Source organism: Balaenoptera acutorostrata, chromosome 17, assembly GCF_949987535.1.
Source record: "Balaenoptera acutorostrata chromosome 17, mBalAcu1.1, whole genome shotgun sequence".
Classification (NCBI taxonomy): domain Eukaryota; kingdom Metazoa; phylum Chordata; class Mammalia; order Artiodactyla; family Balaenopteridae; genus Balaenoptera; species Balaenoptera acutorostrata.
This window is the reverse complement of record NC_080080.1, coordinates 52733333-52755171: the sequence shown is the minus strand read 5'-3', so window position 1 is coordinate 52755171 and position 21839 is coordinate 52733333.

Sequence of the window (21839 nt, the reverse complement as noted above, 5' to 3'; positions counted from 1 at the left end):
ATTTCCATCCTGGTAGTGACATATCTACTAGATGCAAGGAGACCCCAGTGTGAGACCTTAACAGCATTTTGATTATTAAAATACAGTTATCACACAAGGAGAGAATAGGAGTTGAGATAACCTCTGATTGTCTGCATACCTTAGCTCTACATGCTATCCAGCAATAGCAATAAGATCATTGGAATGGCTACTTTTTGTTGTAAACTAGTTTTTCTTCACAATCCATCTCTTGTAGGTCTAAACATACAAATGTCTATAGATCACCAATTCTTATCTTTAATAGATCCTTTTTCCAGAACATCTCAAAGACCCAGCTGGACAGTCAGGATTCAATGTCCTTCTACAATACAAAATATCGAGTCATAGTATTATCTTTTAACCATTTAGCTTTATAAAAAATATCAAACATTAAAAAAAAGATAAAATGTGTATTTCAATTGTAGAAATTTATTCTGCTCTTTTAAAAAAGAATTGAAGCAATTTATGTAATAGAAAATGCTCTTTCCATGAAATGAAAATCTTTTTAAAGTGAGATCTTGCTTACTACATGGAGTTCCAAGGACATTAAAATACTAATGAATTAATTACATCTTACTTGTTTTTATGGATAATAAATATTTTATATAAATGTAAAAAAAGTTACTTTAAAAAAAATCCAGGCTTGCGGTTGGGAGCATAAAAATACTTGCATATTTTGACAAGAATTGTCAATGTTCAGCCCTATTAATTGGTGGAATCTTATTCCTTAACTTGCCTTATTTTAAAAAGTAAAATTGACTTGAATTACTCCTTTTTTCCCCCCAGCTTTTTGAGATATAATTGACATGCACCATTGTGTAAGTTTCAGGTGTACAATATGATGATTTGATACACGTATATACTGCAAAATGACTATCACAATAAACTTAAACAACACATCCTTCACCTCACATAATTATCATTTAGTTGTGTAGTATGGTGAGAACATTTAAGCTCTACTCTCGTAGCAGCTTAACAATACAGTACTGTTAACTATAGTTACTTTTGGTTTTTCTACATTGTTTGGTTTTTTCTACATTGTTAAAAAACTCTGCTTATTCTGTTCTTTCTGTGTGTGTAAATTTGGACCCCAAACCTGTGTGAGACACAAGTTCAACATTAAGAATTGTTAAGGAGAACTTAATTTTCCTACCCAGAGCCCGGACAAACTTCCTTGATGCTCTGTGCCATTGGACAGATTTTTTTTTTCAGTCCAACAAGGATGCACTTTTTAAAGGGAGTCTTGTCTTTGTTTTTGTTTGTTTTTTTAATGGGACCTCTTCTCTTGTGCACTTTCCAATTAAAACTAAAGACTTTCAGCACCAAGACCACCCTCCACACCCTCCACACAAGGGCAGCCTGAGTTAACTCATCTAATACTTCTTCCCTCTGTATTTCTGCAACCTGGAGATTTCCTTAAGATAATAGTTATGCATTTTAGGAAAAGAATATGAAAAAGAATATATATGTGTATAACTGAATCTCTTTGCTGAACAGCAGAAATTAACGCAACATTGTAAATCAATTATACTTCAACAAAATTTAAAAAATAATTATGCATTTTAAAGTACATTTGTTGTAGAAAAAAACAGAGGAAAAAAATTTAAGGAAGAATCTAAATTTAGTTTTTCATATTACCAAAATCATAAGTCCTTTACTGATTTTTAAAAGAAATTAGAAGTTTTAATTTTAGATTCAATCATTTCCTCAAAAAGAAACATATAATAAATAACTTGATTGATTATGAATATAATTTGATTTGTATGTCTTGAAAATACAAAATTACTTTTGTTAAAATATGGGTGTTCATTGTTTTAAAAGGCAAAGTTTTCTTTTTTGTTACATTGTTGCTTCAGAAATAATTCTGAATGAATTATCAAATATGTATGGGGTCATTTTAGGAACTTCTCAGATAATCTTCTAAGCCTATAGTTGATTATATTTTTAAATTTAGGATATAAACATCAAAGGAAAAGTTAACATCAGGCTTGTGACTGATTCTCTCCCTTCCTGGGACCCTCAGAGGAATAAAAGTCCTCATCAGACCTCTTTGTAAATCTGATCATGGTATTTACTCATGGAAAGATACCAGGGAGTCCCTATATATGAAATGTGTTTAGTAGGACATTTTTGGTCTGTCTAGATTGCTTATTGAAAATAAGCCTTCAATTTATGGATTTATGTGACATGGCTGGCTGGAGATGGGGGAAGGAAATAGTATGTAAGCTTTGCAAGGACATGTAAAATGGAGATGTCCTCAATCCAAACTGCCTTGCTTTTGTGAGAAATACCTTTGCATACTGTTCAAAAACTCCTTGTACATCTGAAACCAAAGTGTGCCAAAATGCAGGAGAAGGTGGATAGTTTTAAATGCTGTGTCTGATGGTTTTGGGTTTTTCCCAAAAGGATATTTTATCTATATGTCTGATAGTGGCCTGCATCAATTGAATCATTAATGAAGTTTGGTGTGAGGTAAGCTCTATGATTTTGGGGGAGTCTGCTTTGACAATTCATCCCTTAGGATTTATCACAGGTCATAAGAAAAATGATACAGATATTAATTCAAGCATCTTTATCAATGGCTTAAAATACTTCCAACATCTTGATTTTTGTCAGTAGATTGGTAATAACATGGGCATTAAAATTACGGATGAATACTTTCACTTTATCTAGATCAAGGGCCTGAAAGTTCAGAAAATGGGCAACTGGAAAGAATTCTAGAATGAGAGATGTGAATTTTAGCTCATTCTTTTTCACTGGATGGATGTGTGAGCTAAATTGAATCTCTTGCCTTAATCTGGAAATGACAAGGTGGGCAAAATAATATTTAAGCTTCCTTCTAACTCTAAATTCTGTGATTCTGTGTTCTACAGAGAGGCTTTCCAGTGAGCAAGAAGAAGACAAGGGAAAGAAGAGGGTTGCTTTTTTGGGTGAAGTGGCTACTAGAATTTCACCAGTCTCACTCTAAGTTTTTGTGCAAAGTTACTACGTTGCTGCAGTAGTGACTGCCAACATGAATAAAAGCAACCATTCTCCAATATAAATCTGATCATGTGTCTAGATGAAGGCCCTCAGTGACTCCTCCTGCTTTTGGCATCATGTCCAAACTCCTACCATGACATTTCAGCCCCTTTATAAGTGACCCTTGCCTAACTCTCTTTCATTTATAACTGCACTTCTTCCCACTCTCAGCTCTTACCATAATGAAATTAACTTGTGGTAACTTGAATTACTCTTTGTCTTACCTCTATCCATGTCTTTGCTCATAAGTACTTCTCCTGCCTAAAATGCTGTTCCACTCCTTGTGAATCTAGCTTAAGCTGGGTATTTTCTTCTCCCGCCTTTTCCCCCTTTCCTCTCAACAGGTATGTATTTAATCCCTTCTTTATTGTCCTGATTGTAGCTTGTGCCATATGCACACCTGCATTTTATCAATTCTCATTTTAAGACCATTTCCAGATCTCTTTTTCCTATCAGAGAGTAAGCTTCTTCAGGCTGAGACTATGCTTTGGTCACCTTCATATCCCCTTTGTCTGGTTCTAGGTACTCCATGCATGTTGGTTGAATTAATGATGAGAGAATGATGGTTTAGACAATCTTTTAGTTCAGGATTAATAATAAAGAGATTCTCTGTGGCAGAGGCAGTGTGTAAGAAGTGGAGAAAACTTCTCTGGAGGACAGAGATGTTATGGTCTCATTAACTTTTATCAGTAGTCACTGTATACAAGACTTCGTTTTAGGCTGAGAATGGGTTAGGTTAAGAGAAGCATGCATAAAATAATGGTGGATTTTACAATAAATGGTGTTTTAGATTCGTTGAATATGGTGTATAAATGGAACACAGTAATATTTTATATATAACTCTAAATTCTATGGTTTTGTGTCTTTCTGCACATGTATATTTGTATATATCTATACAAATATATGTAATTATACACATGCACACAGACGGTAACAAAGCCATACTAAAATAAAAAGAATCATCAGTGGCAACTAGTACCATAGTCTTCTTGTTTAGTTTCAACAGAACATTATCCATCATAGCAATGTTGTTTGCATTAATCTTACTGATTTTTGAGTTTTATGTTAAGTTTACAAATAGGTTTTAGCTTTATAGTTATATAAAAGATACAGGCAAATGGAGTTTATATCTAGTTCCAGTTTTGAACCTATTTACATCTTATTCCTATAAAATTATTCAAATCAACGATGGAGCATCCATAATAAAGTTTCCACTTAATAGAAAACAAGTTTGAGTTCTAATTTTCTTTGAGGGAATCTTTATTGATCAGATTTCAGACATTCCCATTGAAGAGTGATTTTGAATGAGGAGGAATTCCTAGTAGTTCTAAGGTCACAGCTTCCTTTGCTCCTGAGGGGGGGATGGGTTGGACCTTCCTTTCTTCCTTCCTCCATTCCTTCCTTCCTTCCTTCCTTCCTTCCTTCCTTCCTTCCTTCCTTTCAGCAGACTCTTGGAAATAAAGTACAAAACCAGCTAAGGTTGTATGGCTGAGTACCTTTGTTGTGCACCTGAAATTATCACAACGTTGTTAATCAGATATACTCCAATATAAAAAAAAAAAGATTAAAAAAACCCCAAAACAGCTAAGGTTATATTTTCCCTTATGTCTATCAAAGAAAGTAGCATTTAGATATTTTTCTGAGATCATTCTGAATTAAATTTAAATAATCTGAGTATTATTTCAATAGGAGAATAGTAGCCACTAAGTTATAAAGGGAATGACTAGTTTACAGTAGATAACCTCAAGCAATAACTTGAATGGAAACAACCATAAATTTTTTCTCTCCAGTTTTTGGGGGCTGTTCTATTTTTAGGAGAGGATCATAAGTTGGTAATAAGTCTGAACTTTGACTAAGTCCTGAAAAGTTCACTGCACTGAATACATCATATTTAGTAAGGCAGGGAAGTAGATAAGTTATGAGCGTTTTTTTCACTTATAAGACTTTAGAGGAAAAAGTACTGGGCACTTTGTCAGGTCACCTGTGAAGCCGGTTTTGGCCCTCATCCACAAAACAGAAGATAGAACAACAAGCTCTTAGGATTTGGGGAAGATTACAAAAGATAATGAATATGATAACATATAAAAGGTACCTGGTAAAAATTAAAGTGCTCAACAAATATTTGTTAATTGAATAAAACAAATCGTGTTTCTGGAGAGCACTAAGATTTAAAATGCTCTGCTTACTGAATTATATAATTTTACTGTGCACTAAACATTTGAGTTCTTTCTGTGTTTCAGGTACTCTGCTAGCTGCTGTGGGGTATATAGAGATGACTCACATATACCCTGTGACACACAGAGATTCTTGAGAAATATATGAACAATCTCAATTCGCCTTCTCTAATGGACGAATGTGAGTCATGTTATAGTAGCACAGAAGAGCAGGTGACCGAGTCTGCCTAGGTGTAAGTGGGCAATAAACTGGAGAGTAAATCTTTGCAGAGGAGTTAATGCTCACAATGGGTTTCAAGGAGGAGGAATTCACTGACTAGATGTGGAAAGATGAGACACTCCAGACGTAGAGACAGCATCAATTAATGAAGGTATTACAGTAAATGGCAGTTAATGTGGACAGCACATTGCCCTTAGTAGACATGTAACAAAGCTTTATTAAACTACTGGCGAATATTAACAATAAATATGACAGTGTACACAATTTTTTTACATTAAATATTAGCCATAGTCCATATTATTTCCAAGGGGGACCAAAGACACTGATTTTATGTTCTTTTCATTTTTGTAGGGTTAGCAAAACGTTAAGTTAAAAGAATAAATATCCAAAGAAAACTTCCAAATATTTTTCTTGAGTTAATGACATTGACTATTTAATGATCTATCAAAGTAGATTTATAACAACTTAATTTAAAGAAAATTTTCTGTCATAAAATATATACATAACACTATTTAGAAATATTTGCCAGTGTGATTTTATGTGATGACAAAGTTAGAGTAAGTATTTTTTTCGATCACCTGTGGGTGTAATGCAACTCAGCTGACATGAAGAATTTCTCCAACTTAAGTGATTTTAAATATAGTATTTCAGTGAGTAGAAATGCTCTCTGTTTCTCTGATTATAGTATTTTCATTGCTTCTAATTTATAATTAAAATGCATGAGCAGCAAATGTAACAAATATTACGGGTAAAAATACCTTCAAGAAATTGTTAATAACTAGTGGCATCTGTGACTATTGAAAACTATATTGGTTTAGAATGTGACTAATAGAATAAATATTTTGAAAAAAAATCCTTATGTTGGTATTTTATAAACAGTAATCAGGTCATGATGGATTTGTTATGTGAATATGGATGGGGTAACTATGTGAAGTTTCCTCATTCTTTTACAGTCTTTTACAAAGTTGATTAGCCTGTTTCAGTATTTGGTTCTAATTACGGACTATCATTGCTTACTTATTTATTTTTTATCATCAAGTGAGCTAACTGAAAGCACTTCAGTTAATTGAACATAATGATCTACTGTTATGTAAGGAGATTAATAGTGCATTTCATAAAGAAGATTGTCTATATACAATTAGCTCCCTAGCTAAGCTGGTTTTAACTGGATTTTTTGGTTTTTTATATTCTAAATTTATTGGTGATCTAAACAGAATGTTTTAGGAATTTTCGAGCTACTAGGATGTTCTTAATCCTAATAAAAAATACATCCAGCTACTAGTGAGGTGGAGGTTGGTTTATGAATAATAGCTGTTGGTTACCTCAATAGTAAAAGCAAATATATTAATCCTTGACCCAACACGAAGATGTTATTACTTTTCAACACTCAAATTTACCAACAGTGAAAACTTTATTGATTGCTTAGGTCTGAGGGATGAATGTAATATATAGCAATTTGAAAATCTTCTGAGAATGATTATTAGTTCTTTATTTAGAAGCCAGAATCCATTTCATGCTTGGGTTTTAGCCTTATGTTTCCTACAGTTTGCTGGATGTTTAATTTGAAATGCCTATACGCATTTCATTATCAATCTACTTAAAAAATGAATTTATCTTCTTTACCACCAAAGCTTCTTCTGATTTCCTGTTTTATTAAAGTATACTTATACTTATATCATTATTTTAATTTCCTCCCTTATCCTAATTATGTGAATTATTTACTTGTTTCTTTAATTCCTCCTTTACAATTTCTGCTCTTATCCTGTCTACTTCATTCCCATTTTCACCATTGTATCTAAGCACTTAGAGATTGCTTTATTATTGTAATAACTTCTGTGTTGGCCAGTGGAAGCTGTGAGTAATGCGTCTGGAGTCCAGATGGTTAGTTTGTGTATGTGGAGGAGGGAGAATCCCACCACTGAAAGGTAATGAAGAGTCCCACATAACAGTTATTGGAGCAATGTTGTCCATATTTTTCTGTAATTTCAAAGAAGTCACTGATTTCTTTGAATATAAGTTCTAAAATTGATTTATAAATATCTCTCATTGAATCTCCCAATGCACTCAGTAGAAATTTAAAAATGAACTTATTTTGAAATAATTTAAAATTTACAGAAAAGTTACAAGGACACTACAGGTAAATCAGTATGTGCCTCATTAACATTCCTCAACTGGAATACATTTTACTACATTTGTTCCCTCCCTGTCTCAGTGTTTCTCTGTATATATACTAATTATCACATTCCTTTCCTAAACCATTTGAGTGCAAGCTGCAAACATGATACCTTATCACTCCTCAGTCTTCAATGCATGTTTCCCAAAGATTCTCCCCTACATGACCACAGTTCAAACCTCCAGATCAGGGATTCCACATTGATATAACACTGCCCTCCAATCCACAGACTATTTAAATTTTGCCAACTGTCTCAACCATTTCCCCTTCCCTTCCTGCTCCAGGGTCCATACAGAATCATGTGTTGCAATTAATTGTCATAACTCGGAGGAGCTTCAAGATGGCAGAAGAGTAAGACGTGGAGATCACCTTCCTCCCCACAAATACATCAGAAATACATCTACATGTGGAACAACTCCTACAAAACACCTACTGAATGCTGGCAGAAGACCTCAGACCTCCCAAAAGGCAAGAAACTCCCCACGTACCTGGGTAGGGCAAAAGAAAAAAGAAAAAACAGAGACAAAAGAATAGGGACAGGACCTGAACCAGTGAGAGGGAGCTGTGAAGGAGGAAAGGTTTCCACACACTAGGAAGCCCCTTTGCGGGCGGAGACTGTGGGTGGCGGAGGGGGGAAGCTTCGGAGCCGCAGAGGAGAGCACAGCAACAGGGGTGCAGAGGGCAAAGCGGAGAGATTCCCGCACAGAGGATCGGTGCCAACCTGCACTCACCAGCCCGAGAGGCTTGCCTGCTCCCCTGCTGGGACGGGTGGGGGCTGGGAGCTGAGGCTCGGGCTTTGGAGGTTGGATCCCAGGGAGAGGACAGGGGTTGGCTGCATGAACACAGCCTGAAGGGGGCTACTGCGCCATGGCTAGCTCAGAGGAGGTCTGGGAAAGGGTATGGAGCTGCTGAAGAGGCAAGAGACTTTTTCTTGCTTATTTGTTTCCTGGTGCGTGAGGAGAGGGGATTCCTAGCACCACTTAAAGGAGCTCCAGAGACGGGCGGGAGTGGCGGCTATCAGGGCAGACCCCAGAAATGGGCATGAGACGCGAAGGCTGCTGCTGCAGCCACTATGAAGCCTGTGTGCAAGCACAGGTCACTAGCCACACCTCCCCTCCTGGGAGCCTGTGCAACCCGCCACTGCCAGGGTCCCGTGATCCAGGGACAACTTGCCCAGGAGAACACATGACATGCCTCAGGCTGGTGCAATGTCATGCCAGCCTCTGCCACTGCAGGCAAGCCCCATACTCCATACTCCTCCCCTCCCCCGGCCTGAGTGAGCCAGAGCCCCCGAAGCAGCTGCTACTTTAACCCCGTCCTGTCTGAGCGAAGAACAGATACCCTCAGGCGACCTATATGCAGAGGCAGGGCCAAATCCAAAGCTGAATCCCAGGAGCTGTGCTAACAAAGGAGAGAAAGTGAAATCTCTCCAGGCAGCCTCAGGAGGAGCGGATAAAATCTCCACAATCAACTTGATGTACCCTGCATCTGTGGAATACCTGAATAGACAACGAATCATCCCAAATTAGAGGATGTGGACTTAGGGAGCAAAGATATATATATATATATTTTCCCTTTTTCTCTTTTTGTGAGTGTGTATGTGTAAGCTTCTGTGTGTGATTTTGTCTGTATAGCTTTGCTTTTACCATTTGTCCTAGGGTTCTCTCTGTCCGTTTCTGTTTTTTTTTTAGTATAGTTTTCAGCCCTTGTTATCATTGGTGAATTTGTTTTTTGGTTTGGTTGTTCTTTCTTTTTTTTTTTTTAATTATTAAAATTTTTAAAAAATTTTTTTTGTTTTTTATTTTAATAACTATTTTATTTTAAATTTTTCTTTCTTTCTTTTCTCCCTTTTATTCTGAGCCATGTGGATGACAGGTTCTTGGTGCTCCAGCCAGGCGTCAGGGCTGTGCCTCTGAGGTGGGATAGCCAAGTTCAGGACATTGGTCCACCAGAGACCTCCCAGCTCCATGTAATATCAAATGGCAAAAATCTCCCAGAGATTTCCATCTCAACACCAAGACCCAGCTCCACTCAACGACCAGCAAGCTCCAGTGCTGGACACCCTATGCCAAACAAGTAGCAAGACAGGAACAGAAACCCATTCATTAGCAGAGAGGCTGCCTAAAATCATAATAAGGTCACAGGCACCCCAAAACACACCACCAGACGTGGATCTGCCCACCAGAAAGACAAGATCCAGCCTCATCCACCAGAACTCAGGCACTAGTCCCCTCCACCAGGAAGCCTACACAACCCACTAAACCAACCTTAGCCACTGGGGGTGGACACCAAAAACAACGGGAACTATGAACCTGCAGCCTGTGAAAAGGAGACCCTGAAAACAGTAAGTTAAGCAAAATGAGAAGACAAAGAAACACACAGCAGATGAAGGAGCAAGGCAAAAACCCACCAGACATAACAAATGAAGAGGAAATAGGCAGTCTACCTGAAAAAGAATTCAGAATAATGATAGTAAAGATGATCCAAATTCTGGGAAATAGAATGGAGAAAATACAAGAAACGTGAAACAAGGACCCAGAAGAACTAAAGAGCAAACAAACAGTGATGAACAACACAATAAATTAAATTAAAAATTCTCTAGAAGGGATCAATAGCAGAATAACTAAGGCAGAAGAACACATAAGTGACCTGGAAGATAAAATAGTGGAAATAACTACTGCAGAGCAGAATAAAGAAAAAAGAATGAAAAGAACTGAAGACAGTCTAAGAGACCTCTGGGACAATATTAAATGCACCAACATTCGAATTATAGGGGTCCCAGAAGAAGAAGAGAAAAAGAAAGGGACTAAGAAAATATTTGAAGAGATTATAGTTGAAAACTTCCCTAATATGGGAAAAGAAATATTTAATCAAGTCCAGGAAGCACAGAGAGTTCCAAACAGGATAAATCCAAGGAGAAACACACCAAGACACATATTAATCAAACTATCAAAAATTAAATACCAAGATATAATATTAAAAGCAGCAAAGGAAAAACAACAAATAACATACAAGGCAATCCCTGTAAGGTTAACAGCTGATCTTTCAACAGAAACTCTGCAAGCCAGAAGGGTGTGACAGGACATATTTAAAGTGATGAAGGGGAACAACCTACAACCAAGATTACTCTATCCAGCAAGGATCTCATTCAGATTTCACAGAGAAATTAAAATCTTTACAGACAAGCAAAAGTTAAGAGAATTCAGCACAACCAAACCAGCTTTACAACAAATGCTAAAGGAACTTCTCTAGGCAGGAAACACAAGAGAAGGAAAAGACCTACAATAACAAACCCAAAACAGTTAAGAAAATGGTAATAGGAACATACATATCGATAATTACCTTAAATGTAAATGGATTAAATGCTCCAACCAAAAGACATAGTCTGGCTGAATGGATACAAAAACAAGACCCACATATAGGCTGTCTACAAGAGACTGACTTCAGACCTAGGGACACATACAGACTGAAAGTGAGGGGATGGAAAAAGATATTCCATGCAAATGGAAATCAAAAGAAAGCTGGAGTAGCAATTCCCATATCAGACAAAATAGACTTTAAAACAAACACTATTACAAGAGACAAAGAAGGACACTACATAATGATCAAGGGATCAATCCAAGAAAAAGATATAACAATTGTAAATATTTATGCACCCAACATAGGAGCACCTCAATACATAAGGCAAATACTAACAGCCATAAAAGGAGAAATCGACAGTAACACAATCATAGCAGGGGACTTTAACACCCCACTTTCACCAATGGACAGATCATCCAAAATGAAAATAAATAAGGAAACACAAGCTTTAAATGATACATTAAACAAGATGGACTTAATTGATATTTATAGGACATTCCATCCAAAAACAACAGAATACACTTTCTTCTCAGGTGCTCATGGAACATTCCCCAGGATAGATCATATCCTGGGTCACAAATCAAGCCTTGGTAAATTTAAGAAAATTGAAATCCTATCAAGTATCTTTTCCGACCACAACACTAGGAGACTAGATATTAATTACAGGAAAACATCTGTAAAAAATACAAACACATGGAGGCTAAACAATACACTACTTAATAACCAAGTGATCACTGAAGAAATCAAAGAGGAAATCAAAAAATACCTAGAAACAAATGACAATGGAGACACGATGACCCAAAACCTATGGGATGCAGCAAAAGCAGTTCTAAGAAGGAAGTTTATAGCAATACAATCCTACCTTAAGAAACAGGAAACATCTCAAATAAACAACCTAACCTCACACCTTAAGCAATTAGAGAAAGAAGAACAAAAAACTCCAAAGTTAGCAGAAGGAAAGAAATCAGAAAAATCAGATCAGAAATAAAAGAAAAAGAAATGAAGGAAACGATAGCAAAGATCAATAAAACTAAAAGCTGGTTCTTTGAGAAGATAAACAAACTTGATAAACCATTAGCCAGACTGATCAAGAAAAAAAGGGAGAAGACTCAAGTCAATAGAATTAGAAACGAAAAAGGAGAAGTAACCACTGACACTGCAGAAATACAAACGATCATGAGAGATTACTGCAAGTAACTATATGCCAATAAAATGGACAACCTGGAAGAAATAGACGAATGTGTAGAAATGCACAACGCTCTGAGACTGAACCAGGAAAAAATAGAAAAAACGAACAGACCAATCACAAGCACTGAAATTGAAACTGTGATTAAAACTCTTCCAACAGGGGAGAGAAGATGGCGGAAGAGTAAGATGCGGAGATCACCTTCCTTCCCACAGATACAGTAGAAATACACCTACACGTGGAACTGCTCCTACAGAACACCCACTGAATGCTGGCAGAAAACGTCAGACCTCCCAAAAGGCAAGAAACTCCCCACGTACTTGGGTAGGGCAAAAGAAAAAAGAAATAACAGAGACAAAAGAATAGGGACGGGACCTGCACCAGTGGGAGGGAGCCGTGAAGGAGGAAAGGTTTCCATGCACTAGGAAGCCCCTTCGTGGGTGGAGACTGCGGGTAGCAGAGGGGGGAAGCTTCCGAGCCAGGGAGGAGAGCGCAGCCACAGGGGTGCAGAGGGCAAAGCGGAGAGACTCCCGCACAGAGGCTCGGCGCCCAGCAGCACTCACCAGCCCGAGAGGCTCGTCTGCTCCCCCGCCGGGGCGGGTGGGGCTGGGAGCTGAGGCTCGGGCTTCGGTCGGATCGCAGGAGATGACTGGGGTTGGCAGCGTGAACACAGCCTGAAGGGGTTAGTGCACCACAGCTAGCCGGGAGGGAGTCCGGGAAAAATTCTGCAGCTGCCGAAGAGGCAAGAGACTTTTTCTTCCCACTTTGTTTCCTGGTGTGCAAGGAGAGGGGATTCAGAGCGCCGCCTAAACGAGCTCCAGAGACGGGTGCGAGCCGCGGCTATCAGCGCGGATCCCACAGAAACAGGGGCACAGAGGAAAAAACAGAGAGATTCCCGCACAGAGGCTTGGCGCCGAGCAGCACTCAGCAGTCCGAGAGGCTTGTCTGCTCACCCGCCGGGGCGGGCGGGGGCTGGGAGCTGAGGCTCGGGCTTCGGTCGGATCGCAGGGAGAGGACTGGGGTTGGCGGCGTGAACACAGCCTGAAGGGGTTAGTGCACCACAGCTAGCCGGGAGGGAGTCCGGGAAAAAGTCTGCAGCTGCCGAAGAGGCAAGAGACTTTTTCTTGCCTCTTTGTTTCGCGACGCGCAAGGAGAGGGGATTCAGAGCACTGCCTAAACAAACTCCAGAAATGGGCGCGAGCCGCGGCGATCAGCGCAGGCCCCAGAGACGGGCGTGAGACGCTAATGCTGCTGCTGCCGCCACCAAAAAGCTTGTGTGCAAGCACAGGTCACTCTCCACACCGCTACTCCTGGGAGCCGGTGCAGCCCGCCACTGCCAGGCTCCTGTGATCCAGGGACAACTTCCCTGGGAGAACGCACGGTGCGCCGCAGGCTGGTGCAACGTCACGCCGGCCTCTGCCACTGCAGGCTTGCCCCGCCTCCTCCATACCCCTCCCTCCCCCCGGCCTGAGTGAGCCAGAGCCCCCGAAGCAGCTGCTCCTTTAACCCCGTTCTGTCTGGGCGGGGAACAGACGCCCTCAGGCGACCTACACGCAGAGGCAGGTCCAAATCCAAAGCTGAACCCCGGGAGCTGTACGAACAAAGAAGAGAAAGGGAAATATCTCCCAACAGCCTCAGAAGCAGCGGATTAAAACTCCACAAACAACTTGATGTGCCCGCATCTGCTGAATACCTGAATAGACAGCGAATCATCCCAAATTCAGGAGGTAGACTTTGGGAGCAGGATATATTAATTTTCCCCTTTTCCTTTTTTTGTGAGTGTATATGTATATGCCTCTGGGTGAGATTTTGTCTGTATAGCTTTGCTTTATAATAGCTTTATTTTACCTCACTATATTATATCCTCTTTCTTTGTTTCTTTCTATTTTTTCTCCCTTTTACTCTGAGCTGTGTGGATGAAAGGCTCTTGGTGCTCCAGCCAGGCATCAGGGCCGTGCCTCTGAGGTGGGAGAGCCAACGTTAGGACACTGGTCCAAAAGAGACCTCCCAGCTCCACATAATACCAAATGGCAAAAATCTCTCAGAGATCTCCATCTCAACATCAAGACCCAGCTTCACTCAACGACCAGCAAGCTACAGTGCTGGACACCCTATGCCAAACAACTAGCAAGACAGGAACACAGCCCCATCCATTAGCAGAGAGGCCGCCTAAAATCATAAGGCCACAGACACCCCAAAATACACCACCAGACGTGGACGTGCCCACCAGAAAGACAAGATCCAGCCTCATCCACCAGAACTCAGGCACTAGTTCCCTCCACCAGGAAGCCTACACAACCCACTGAACCAACCTTAGCCACTGGGAACAGATACCAAAAACAACGGGAACTACAAACCTGCAGCCTGTGAAAAGGAGACCCCAAACACAGTAAGATAAGCAAAATGAGACGACAGAAAAACACACAGCAGATGAAGGAGCAGGGTCAAAACACACCAGACCTAACAAATGAAGAGGAAATACACAGTCTACCTGAAAAAGAATTCAGAATAATGATAGTAAGGATGATTCAAAATCTTGGAAATAGAATAGACAAAATGCAAGAAACATTTAACAAAGACATAGAAGAAGTAAAGAGTAACCAAGCAATGATGAAAAACACAGTAAATGAAACTAAAAATACTCTAGAAGGGATCAATAGCAGAATAACTGAGGCAGAAGAAAGGATAAGTGACCTGGAAGATAAAATGGTGGAAATAACTACTGCAGAGCAGGATAAAGAAAAAAGAATGAAAAGAACTGAGGACAGTCTCAGAGACCTCTGGGACAACATTAAACGCACCAACATTCGAATTATAGGGGTCCCAGAAGAAGAACAGAAAAAGAAAGGGACTGAGAAAATATTTGAAGAGATTATAGTTGAAAACTTCCCTAATATGGGAAAGGAAATAGTTAATCAAGTCCTGGAAGCACAGAGAGTCCCATACAGGATAAATCCGAGGAGAAACACACCAAGACACATATTAATCAAACTGTCAAAAATTAAATATAAAGAAAACATATTAAAAGCAGCAAGGGAAAAACAACAAATAACACACAAGGGAATCCCCATAAGGTTAACAGCTGATCTTTCAGCAGAAATTCCGAAAGCCAGAAGGGAGTGGCAGGATATAATTAAAGTGATGAAGTAGAAAAACCTACAGCCAAGATTACTCTACCCAGCAAGGATTTCATTCAGATGTGATGGAGAAATTAAAACCTTTACAGATAAGCAAAAGTTAAGAGAGTTCAGCACCACCAAACCAGCTTTACAACAAATGCTAAAGGAACTTCTCTAGGCAAGAAACACAAGAGAAGGAAAACACCTACAATAACAAACCCAAAACATTTAAGAAAATGGGAATAGGAACATACATATCAATAATTACCTTGAATGTAAATGGATTAAATGCTCCCACCAAAAGACACAGACTGGCTGAATGGATACAAAAACAAGACCCATATATATGCTGTCTACAAGAGATCCACCTCAGACCTAGAGACACATACAGACTGAAAGTGAGGGGATGGAAAAAGGTATTCCATGCAAATGGAAATCAAAAGAAAGCTGGAGTAGCAATTCTCATATCAGACAAAATAGACTTTAAAATAAAGACTATTACAAGAGACAAAGAAGGACACTATATAATGATCAAGGGATCGATCCAAGAGGAAGGTATAACAATTGTAAATATTTATGCACCCAACATAGGAGCACCTCAATACATAAGGCAAATACTAACAGCTATAAAAGGGGAAATCGACAGCAACACAATCATAGCAGGGGACTTTAACACCTCAGTTTCACCAATGGACAGATCATCCAAAATGAAAATAAATAAGGAAACACAAGCTTTAAATGATGCATTAAACAAGATGGACTTAATTAATATTTATAGGACATTCCACCCCAAAACAACAGAATACACATTTTTCTCAAGTGCTCATGGAACATTCTCCAGGATAGATCATATCTTGGGTCACAAATCAAGCCTTGGTAAATTTAAGAAAATTGAAATCGTATCAAGTATCTTTTCCAACCACAATGCCTTGAGACTAGATATCAATTACAGGAAAAGATCTGTAAAAAATACAAACACATGAAGGCTACACAATACACTACTTAATAACGAAGGGATCACTGAAGAAATCAAAGGGGAAATCAAAAAAATACCTAGAAACAAATGACAATGGAGGCATGGCGACCCAAAACCTATGGGATGCAGCAAAAGCAGTGCTAAGAGGGAAGTTTATAGCAATACAAGCCTACCTCAAGAAACAGGAAACATCTCGAATAAACAACCTAACCTTGCACCTAAAGCAATTAGAGAAAGAAGAACAAAAAAACCCCAAAGCTAGCAGAAGGAAAGAAATCATAAAGATCAGGTCAGAAATAAATGAAAAAGAAATGAAGGAAACAATAACAAAAATCAATGAAACTAAAAGCTGGTTCTTTGAGAAGATAAACAAAATTGATAAACCATTAGCCAGACTCATCAAGAGAAAAAGGGAGAAGACTCAAATCAATAGAATTAGAAATGAAAAAGGAGAAGTAACCACTGACACTGCAGAAATACAAACGATCATGAGAGATTACTACAAGCAACTCTATGCCAAGAAAATGGACAATTTGAAAGAAATGGACAGATTCTTAGAAATGCACAACCTGCCGAGACTGAACCAGGAAGAAATAGAAAATATGAACAGACCAATCACAAGTAATGAAATTGAAACTGTGATTAAGAACCTTCCAAGAAACAAAAGCCCGGGACCTGATGGCTTCACAGGTGAATTCTATCAAACATTTAGAGAAGAGCTAATACCTATCTTTCTCAAACTCTTCCAAAATATTGCAGAGGGAGGAACACTCCCAAACTCATTCTACGAGGCCACCATCACCCTGATACCAAAACCAGACAAAGATGTCACAAAGAAAGAAAACTACAGGCCAATATCACTGATGAACATAGATGCAAAAATCCTCAACAAAATACTAGGAAACAGAATCCAACAGCACATTAAGAGGATCATACACCATGATCAAGTGGGGTTTATCCCAGGAATGCAAGGATTCTTCAATATACGCAAATCAATCAACGTGATACACCATATTAACAAATTGAAGGAGAAAAACCATATGATCATCTCAATAGATGCAGAGAAAGCTTTCGACAAAATTCAACACCCATTTATGATAAAAGCCCTGCAGAAAGTAGGCATAGAGGGAACTTTCCTCAACATAATAAAGGCCACATATGACAAACCCACAGCCAACATTGTCCTCAATGGTGAAAAACTGAAACCATTTCCACTAAGATCAGGAACAAGACAAGGTTGCCCACTCTCACCACTATTATTCAACATAGTTTTGGAAGTGTTAGCCACAGCAATCAGAGAAAAAAAGAAATAAAAGGAATCCAAATCGGAAAAGAAGAAGTAAAGCTGTCACTGTTTGCAGATGACATGATACTAAACATAGAGAATCCTAAAGATGCTACCAGAAAACTCCTAGAGCTAATCAATGAATTTGGTAAAGTAGCAGGATACAAAATTAATGCACAGAAATTTCTTGCATTTCTATACACTAATGATGAAAAATCTGAAAGTGAAATTAAGAAAACACTCCTGTTTACCATTGCAACAAAAAGAATAAAATATCTAGGATAAACCTACCTAAGGAGACAAAAGACCTGTATGCAGAAAATTATAAGACACTGATGAAAGAAATTAAAGATGATACAAATAGATGGAGAGATATACCATGTTCTTGGATTGGAAGAATCAATGTTGTGAAAATGACTCTACTACCCAAAGCAATCTACAGATTCAATGCAATCCCTATCAAACTACCACTGGCATTTTTCACAGAACTAGAACAAAAAAATTTCACAATTTGTATGGATACTGGAAAGACTCCGAAGAGCCAAATCAATCTTGAGAAAGAAAAATGGAGCTGGAGGAATCAGGCTCCCTGACTTCGGACTATACTACAAAGCTACAGTAATCAAGACAGTATGGTACTGGCACAAAAACAGAAATATAGATCAATGGAACAGGATAGAAAGCCCAGAGATAAACCCATGCACGTATGGTCACCTTATCTTTGATAAAGGAGACAAGAATATACATTGGAGAAAAGACAGCCTCTTCAATAAGTGGTGCTGGGAAACCTGGATAGCTACACATAAAAGAATGATATTAGAACACTCCCTAACACCATACACAAAAATAAACTCAAAATGGATTAAAGACCTAAATGTAAGGCCAGACACTGTCAAACTCTTAGAGGAAAACATAGGCAGAACACTCTATGACATAAATCACAACAAGATCCTTTTTGACCCACCTCCTAGAGAAATGGAAATAAAAACAAAAATTAACAAATTGGACCTCATGAAACTTAAAAGCTTTTGCACAAGAAAGGAAGCCATAAACAAGACGAAAAGACAACCGTCAGAATGGGAGAAAATATTTGCAAATGAACAACTGACAAAGGATTAATCTCCAAAATTTACAGGCAGCTCATGCAGCTCAGTATCAAAAAAACAAACAACCCAATCCAAAAATGGGCAGAAGACCTAAATGGACATTTCTCCAAAGAAATTATACAGACTGCCAACAAACACATGAAAGAATGCTCAACATCATTAATCATTAGAGAACTGCAAATCAAAACTACCATGCAATATCATCTCACACCGGTCATAATGGCTATCATCAAAAAATCTACGAATGGTAAATGATGGAGAGGGTGGGACGAAAAGGGAGCTCTCTTGCACTGTTGGTGGGAATGTAAATTGGTACCACCACTATGGAGAACAGTATGGAGGTTCCTTAAAAAACTAAAAATAGAACTACCATACGACACAGCAATCCCATTATTGGGCATTTACCCTGAGAAAACCATAATTCAAAAAGAGTCATGTATTACAATGTTCATTGCAGCTCTTGTTACAGTAGCCAGGATTTGGAAGCAGCCTAAGTGTCCATCAACAGATGAATGGATAAATAAGATGTGGCACATATATACAGTGGAGTATTATTACCCAGCCATAAAAAGAAAGAAATTGAGTTATTTTTAGTGAGGTGGATGGACCTAGAGTCTGTCATACAGAGTGAAGTAAGTCAGAAAGAGAAAAACAAATACCGTATGCTAACACATATATATGGAATCTAAAAAAAAAAAAAAAAAAAATGGTCATGAAGAACATAGGGGCAAGACGGGAATAAAGACGCAGACCTAGTAGAGAATGGACTTGAGGACACGGGGAGGGGGAAGGGTAAGCTGGGACAAAGTGAGAGAGTGGTAGTGTATATGTGGACATATATATACTACCAAATGTAAAATAGATAGCTAGTGGGAAGCAGTCACATAGCACAGGGAGATCAGCTCAGTTCTTTTTGACCAGCCAAAAGGGTGGGATAGGGAGGGTGGGAGGGAGGGAGACAGAAGAGGGAAGAGATATGGGGATATATATATACGTATAACTGATTCATTTTGTTATAAAGGAGAAACTAACACACCATTGTAAAGCAATTATACTCCAATAAAAATGTTAATAAAAAAAGAAAAACCAATGCAGCCAAAATAAATAAATAAATAAATAAATTTATTAAAAAAAAAAAATTGGGGCTTCCCTGGTGGCGCAGTGGTTGAGAATCTGCCTGCTAATGCAGGGCACACGGGTTCGAGCCCTGGTCTGGGAAGATCCCACATGCTGCGGAGCAACTAGGCCCGTGACCCACAATTACTGAGCCTGCGTGTCTGGAGCCTGTGCTCCACAAGAAGAGAGGCCGCGATAGCGAGAGGCCCGCGCACCGCGATGAAGAGTGGCCCCTGCTTGCCACAACTAGAGAAAGCCCATGCACAGCAATGAAGACCCAACACAGCCATAAATAAATAAATAAAATAAAATAAAATAAAAAATTAAAAAAAAAAATTGTCATGCCTCTTCAGTCTCTTTAAATCTGGAATGAGTCCTCTGTCTTTTCCTGTCTTTCATGGCCTTGACAATTTAAAAAAGTACCAGCCTGTCCTTCTATAGAATGGCACCATCTATTTTATACAACACTGTCCAATTAATATTTCTAAAAAGTTTAATCAAATCTCTCAGATAGTATCAGTCCAAATCAAAACACTGCCTCTCTTATGCTTACAGTTGAGTTTGGACGTCAAGGAGTTTCCAAATGTTGCTTTTGTAACTCATGTCATTTATTAGATATCGCCACAAATTATGCTTGTGTTCATCCATTTGTTGATTTATGGATTCATTTATTCAGTCATTAAATGATTCAGTAAATGCAATAGAGACAATGAAGGCCAGTCACTTTACATGTGTTATTTTACTTAATGTTCAGGATACCTTATCAGATAGTTTTTATTATTGGCCCCAATAATCAGATAAAAAAATAAAAAACGAAACTTACAAGAATCAAGTAATTTGCCAAAAGTCACATAGTTAATAAACAGTAAAGCTGGGACTCTGATGCCAAAGCTATAATGCTTTCAAGAGCTTATTTACTGAGCATTGGAGTTGTAGAAATTGAGACACACTGTTCTCCAAAAACTTGCAGCTTAGTGGAGGACACAGGCATGCAGATGAATAATGTAAGTATTTAGATGCGGGGAATATAATTCATCCATTTTGAGCCCTGGCAGTACTCTCTAATATGAAGGCATGCAGTATACCCAGCTAAATAAATAAATGCATTAATGGGAAGGGGTTAAAAAACATCCTGTTTAGTTACTTAATTATACCTAAGATTTGCAAATCCATTTTAATGTGAAGTATATTTTAATTTCAATATTCAGTGAAAATAGCCTACATTTAAAACTGTATGTAATTTTGAAACAATTGACACTTTTATGAGTAGTTGCAAACTGTGTCTACACAGGCAGACAAAAATGTAGAGAATTTTGATTGTTACTAGTAAATTTGTATAATAAATTATTAAATTAATCCTCTTGTGGGAGTCTATATTGAGTTAAATTATTGTATTTAATTCATAAAATACTTTCCAAATTCTACTCCTCACTCTATTTCTATACAGTAATACTAGCTATGTAATTTCAGTTATGTAAAGTTATGTAAAGTTTCTGTTATGCCCATTTCTGATTTCACAGAATAGTTGTAACTAAAGGGTTTATGAATGTCAATTAGTCTATTCCTTTCTTCCTAGGCTGCATCCCCAAAAGAAACTTGTCTGTATTATTGTGGAAATCTGTAAATCTATCCCGCTTTCTCTTAACATTTTGATATTTAGTACATATTATTTTCATAAAGTTGAAACATCATCATGAATCATTAGAAAGAGGCAAACTGACCTAGCAGGAAAAATAGAGTATTTGAAGTTAGAGAACGTGGATTGAAGAGCCAGTTCCAGCACTTACTGTGTGGATTTTGGCAACTCACAGCTTACATGAACTGTAATTTTCTCCTGTGTACAAAGGAGATAAGTGTGCCTCCTTCACAATATTTCCATTCATAATTAAATATTTTGATATTTAATTAAATAATATGTTTGTGATAGTAATCTGCAACTTTGAAAATGCTTGACAATAGAAGTTTTAATGGTAATTGTAAACAATAGGTTAAAAATAGAAATTAGCACAATATTGAGCACCTTATATCAGGAACACTAAAAATAGGTTATTCTGGTATACATATATATATACTGATTAATGGATA